Source organism: Pongo abelii, chromosome 2, assembly GCF_028885655.2.
Source record: "Pongo abelii isolate AG06213 chromosome 2, NHGRI_mPonAbe1-v2.0_pri, whole genome shotgun sequence".
Taxonomy (NCBI): Eukaryota; Metazoa; Chordata; class Mammalia; order Primates; family Hominidae; genus Pongo; species Pongo abelii.
The window spans coordinates 197754508-197760950 of NC_085928.1; positions in this window are offsets into that span (position 1 = coordinate 197754508).

The window sequence follows — 6443 nt, forward strand, 5'->3', positions numbered from 1 at the left end:
AATTCACCCTTCTCATACCTCAGCCCTCTTTAATTCTCTGCAGTGAGCCCCTAGAGGGAGAACCCACCAGGGCTGGTTCATATATAATTAACCTCATCACCAGGGACCTCAAATCTTCCCAGCACATTATTTCTGGGACCAAGTGCCAGAGTGCCACGCTTTCCTACTGTTTTTTGCCAAATCAATGTGTTTACACTGAAAGAAATTGACCAGAACAGAAGACCAGTTACAAAGAAAGAGAAAATGATTATTGAAAATTTTCTAAAGAGAGACACTTACTTTTCGGTGAGTCTCTTTTACTTTGAACTTAATGAATGGTGAGGAAAATTGTGCACCCGCCTCTCAATCTCTTTTCAATTCCTAGGAAAGTAACTTTGTCAAATATTATACCAGTTGAATTTCTTCCAGAATGTCATTTCTTCTTTCATTCTTGACCTCTCCTCAGTATCCAGTTGGCATCACTATGTGGGCCTTCCTCACTCCCGCAGTGCCGTGTTATAGGATTAAAGAAAGGGCTGACTTGAATGTATTCTGATTCTTTTAAATCATCCTTAAGAAGCTCTAAAGAGTGATTCCATGTCTGGGGTCATATGAATAATTCCTGCAGACTTGGGGGCACTACATTTCAACTAGTCCCATTATTTAATGGTTACTGGCTGCTAATACTCAATAGAGGACCCGGCCAACCTCTTTGCCTCATGGACTGGGCATAAGAATAGGTCTCTGATCACTGCTGCTGGGTAAATATAAGCTTTATTACAAAATAAAATAGCCTGGTCCTAATATTACATCCATTTAAGGAAAAGAACAGACTTCACATCCAATTCCCCCCTGCAAAACCTTCCCCACAATTCAGTCATAGCTGAAAAAGAACCTATCCTTGGAATAAACACGGTTCTGTCCTCTTTCTAAGGGGGCTGGCAAGAGGAAGTTGGTTTCACCTGTCAGGAACCTCTGGCACCTTGGTAGGTCTTTAAGATACCACATCGTAGGACTATAGATTTTAAAACTGGAAAGACTTTTTCAAATCAATCACCTTCTCTAGGCTTTCTTCTTTCAGGATTACAGGCTGGGTCTTCACTAGGAGCATGTGTGACCCCAGGAACACAACTGAAAATGGGTCTGCATGATTTGCTGGCCCTCTGTCATTTTAGAGGATCAGGGTAATCTGACAGCTTGAGTCTGTAGGTGGGTATCTTGTGTCCTTGTAGAACTGAGGGAAGCAAGGCTGCCATGGTCTCTTTGTAAACTGCAAAACTCAGAGCCAACTCCAAGTCATGATGAATTTTGATGGTCATTTGGGTTTATTTATGCCTCTCAGCTACATTGAAGTACTTGGCACTACTTTTGATAGATTTGGGAGATATTATCTATCAGACTTGTTAAATTTTACCTGTTCATTTTGTTTCAAATCCTTCATTTAGAACTGTTGTAAACAAGCTCCTTGTAGTATCCTTGGAGAAAGAAAGGCGTTTTTAACATAGCAAGATGAGCAGAAAGTTTTGAGACATTAAAAAAATGTATAATTTCCAGCTGCTGCCTTCTGAAAAGGAAGTATCAGTGTTTAATTTTCATCCATATGCTGTCTGCTTTTAGCCTTTATTGTTCTGAGATTTCTTTTTTCCTTTAGAAACCTTTTCAGCCTGGCTCAGAGTTTACCCCCAAACACTAATTTTCCACACTTTTCTCACTTATTTAAAATGGAAATAAATATCAGGAGCTTAAAATAGAGAAGTGATGGGGGTTAGGGGGTGTGTAATGATTTGTTTATTGCATTCTATCGCTGTTTTGAATAGCAGAGTTTTCACTTCCTATGAAACCTTAGCATGAAGGAAAGCAGCAGCTGGACTCTGAGAGGGATGAGGGAAGGAAAGCACTTGAGTGTTTGTAAACTCAGGGTGGCTGGTCCACCCGCTGCCGTTGCCGGGCTGCTGGCTGCTGTACTTAGCTGTCTCTACTACTAAGGCTAGAAGTGGAAAAACTTGATTTGCGTGTTGTGCCTGCATTTTTTTTTTCTTCTCCCCACCGCCTTCTTGTACACCTGACCGTGCAGAAGCCTATCTGAAGCCAGCTCAATGGCAGGGAGAGCTGGAGAGCGGAAGAATGTGCGGAGGGAGGGAGGGCTCGGTACTTTTCCATTCACATCTCCACAGTGGCTTTTCTTGTTTATTTCAACCTCCACCGGCAGAAACTTCTCAGCTGCCTGAAATTCAAGTCATTATACTGTTACCTGAGGTCAGACGACAGACACTTTGGTGCACGTTTCCTACATGTCAGTGTCTGTGTAACTTATGTGCGTACAGAGACACAGACACACAAATGTGACTCCACGGGGGCACAGTGTAGGGAGAAAGAAAAAAAAAAAAAAACTATTTGTTGCAAACACACACACACACACACACACACACACACACACACACACGCTTGGTTTCTAATTACAGCTCTGCCTGAAACTCTTTATGGGACATTGAGCGAAGCCACTTGTGAGGACTCCGTTTCCTCAGCTGTGTGAAGGAATAGCCCCGATGATTTGCGGGATGCCGGTCTGCGCTTAGTTCTGTACCTTTACATTTCAAAACATATTTACAGAACTGTGCGAGAGGAGTGGAAAGGAGCTGTGTGTATATGTGTAACTGGGGCTAGGGAAGGAGTTAAAATGTAAACTTCTAAGTAAAGAAGGCAGTCCCAGAATCCTCACTCTATCAATTTTTAACCAATTGTAGACCAAAGTCTGGGATTTTGCTGAGTGGGTTCAAAAGCCATTTGAAGATTTTAAACGTTAAGAGGTGGAGGAAGTAGGTTCTAAGACCTTGCACCTTTGATCTCCAGCATTCATAATCAAATGTGACAGTTCCCAAGTGTCTTTTCTGCCCTATATTTCCTTTTTTATTTTCCTTCTATTTGTTTTTGGAGACTGTCCCCATCAATGATAGGAAGGAGATGACATTTCTACACTGGGTAGTATATGGATGTAAAAAACACATCGTAACATTCAAGGGAAGGAAGAGAGGGAGGGAGAGCATAAGAGAGGGAGGCAGAGAGGAGAGAAGGAAGGAAGAGAAAAAGAAAAAAATAAAAACCTAGAGAGATATTCCTGGTAAGAAACTTAGAGGTGGCTCAGCCATCACTGCATTAAAGGTAATTATTTGAAGTCAAAGGAAAAAGCAGATGAGGAGTTTTCCCTTACTAAAGGAAAAATAAAAAAGGGGAAGAAGTCTTGATCTATCAGAACATGAAACCAATGAAAGAGATAACTTTCCATCGATATTTTTTATAATTTTTTGATCTTCATTCTTTAAAAAGAAAGGTCTAAAGTTTCTCAGGCTCGATTGTCTAGACAATCTAAAGCCTTTAACAGGCCTTGGCATTCCCAAAAAATAATAAAATGACTCTGATTTATTAGCAGCGACCTCCGCACCCCCATGCCTCCACTGGTTTAGACTTTCTGGAATATTAGGCCTGTATACAAAGACTAGTGGAGCCAATTGTATTCCCCCAGTATAAGTCTATTGAAAATTATAGTGTGCTAGAACTGGGAGAGCCTTTAGCCGTTATCCAATCTGATGTTCCTGATTTTGTATCGTTGGAAATTGAGGCCCAGACAGAATCCACTTGCTATATATGCTATAACACTAACACAGCTGGATTCAGAACTTTCATGCCCTATTTCTAAATCCAGTATGCTTTTCTTATGGCATATTATGGAAAAAGTGTAAGGGGTTGGCAGCCTTGCAAGAGCCATTTGTTGTGGCCACACATCCAAAGAAGGCCTCAAATTTGGACTTTTGGGCCAGACACAATGACTCACAACTGTAGTCCCAATACTTTGTGAGGCTGAGGTGGGAAGATCACTTGAGACCAGGGGTTCACGACCAGCTTGGGCAACATAGACCCTGTCTCTAAAAAAATGGGAAAAAAAAAATAGCCAGGCATGATGGCACATACTTGTAGTGCTAGCCACTTGGGAGGCTGAGGCAGGAGGATTGCTTGAACCCAGGAGTTTGAGGCTGCAGTGAGCTATGATGGCACCACTCCAGCCTGGGCCACAGAGTAAGACCCTGTCTCAAAATAAATAAATAAATAAATAAATAAAATTAGACTTTTGATATTATCTCCACTGCGGCTATACATCTCTCTTCCAATCCTAACAGGACTGAAAGAAGATGACCATCATATGCAAGTTTTGTGTGTGGGATCCAGTGTAGGACCACAGGCTCCTACGACACCATGATTGAATGTTGTTAATAATCTATAATTGTTTTATGAATAGTGCAATTGTATTGTAGTTGTGTGGGTGCTGGTGTTAAAAATAAAAGATTTAAAGTATGTTTGTCGTAGCAACAAGCACACCTGGTGCTCAGATCTCAGTTTTGTTGTTTTTGTGTTTGTTTTTGTTTTTGACACAGTCTCACTCTGTTGCCCAGGCTGGAGTGCAGTGGCGCGATCTCGGCCCACTGTAACCTCCACCTCCCGAGTTCAAGCGATTCTCTTGCCTCAGCCTCCCGAGTAGCTGGGAGTTTTTATATTTTCAGTAGAGACAGGGTTTCACCATGTTGGCCAGGCTGGTCTCAGTTTTAATGCCATTTCTCAGCAGCTGGAACCAAGGCTTCTTGGAGAAAATGTTGAATTCTAAAACTGGGGCAGGAAATACACAAATAAGAATGAAAGATCTTGTAGCACCTTAAAGTAAGGAATTATTCAAAAACAAAACTACATTGGTGAAGGATATTTCAAAAAGACACAGGAGCCACTTGAAGAGCTCCCAATGGCCAAAGCTGCAACAATTTGAGCAACAAAATAGAATAGTATTTTGCATTATAACCCAAAGTATAAAATAAATATTAATGAGTCCAGGGCTGGGTGTAGTGGCTTACACCTGTAATCCCAGCACTTTGGGAGGCCGAGGTGGGCAGATCACTTGAGGTCAGGAGTTCGAGACCAGCCTGGCCAACATGGTGAAACCCTGTCTCTACTAAAAATACAGAAATTAGCTGGGCATAGTGTCGTGTGCCTATAATCCCAGCTACTCGGGAGGCTGAGACGGGAGAATCCATTGAACCCGGGAGGCGGAGGTTCAGTGAGCCAAGATCGTACCACTGCACTCCAGCCTGGGCAACAGAGTGAGGCTCCATCTCAAAAAAAAAAAAAAAAAAGTAATGAGTCCATACTAATATAAATAAATTATTAAGTAAATTAATAAACCAGAGAGAAAAGACAAACATCTCATAATTCCAAATTTATTTATATAGATGTGCACAGGGATTCCAAATAATTTATAGACATGTGCCGGCCTTAAGGAGGAGAAACGGAAACCCCCACTCTTTAATTGTGGGCTGTAGATAGTAACTTCTTCCCGGGGAGTACATTCCGTATGGAAAGGTAGTCAGGGGAAAATAGCTTAGGAGAAGCCTGACAAACACTCTCTCAGCCAGGGGATTAAGACCAAGATCAACAATGACAGATCATCTTGATAGTATATACTCTTGATATGATGTGATGAAAATTATTCTTTCTCTCTGTGGTCCTGCTCTCATAATACTAGTCTAATCATAAGAAAAACATCAGACAAATTCTAGTAGAGGGGCGTCCTACAAAAAACCAGTAATCCTCAAGCCCATCAAGGTCATCAGAAACAAGGAAAGTCTGAGAAATTGTCACAGACAAGGATTAGCCTAAGGAGACATGACAACTTAATGTAATGTCGAATCTTAGATGGAACAATTGACCACAAAAAGACATAAGATAAACCTAAACAAATCTGAATCAATGGTGAACTTTAGTTAATAATAATGTACTGATATTGTTTCACTGTTACACGTGTGCCATATAATGTATTATGTTAATCATAGGGGAAACTGGGCACAGGGCTATTCTCTGTACTATCTGCTCAATTTTTCTGTTAATTGAAACATGTTCTTAAAACTTAAGTCTATTACCTGGAGGAGATATCTATATCTCTATATATCATATAGATATATGATATATGTATCTATCTAGATATATGTATCTAGATATATAGATACATATATCATATAGAGATTTTATATATATGTATACCTGGAGGAGATATATATATATATTCAATACCAGAAACCTCCAAAAAGTGACCCAGATCTCTCCTGAAATCTGGGAGAGCCTGCTTCTCACTCATTTTCCTAGAATAGAGTCAGAGAAATGGGGCACCTCATTTATTCTTTTAGTTTATTAATTTACTCAATTTCTGTATGCCACCGTCTGCATAACCATCAGGAGAATACTAGAGAGGCACCAAAGGCCATATGTTGTTGTTGGGGTAGATGGCTCAAGCCACTTCGTGGACCCTTATATTCAAAATTTCTCATGGAAACCCGCTAAGGAAACAGTGCTCTCAAAGATCTTGTCATCAGTTTATATGGGGCACATAACTTAGAGATTCATTCATGAAGTTGGGGGAGCCCCAAGAG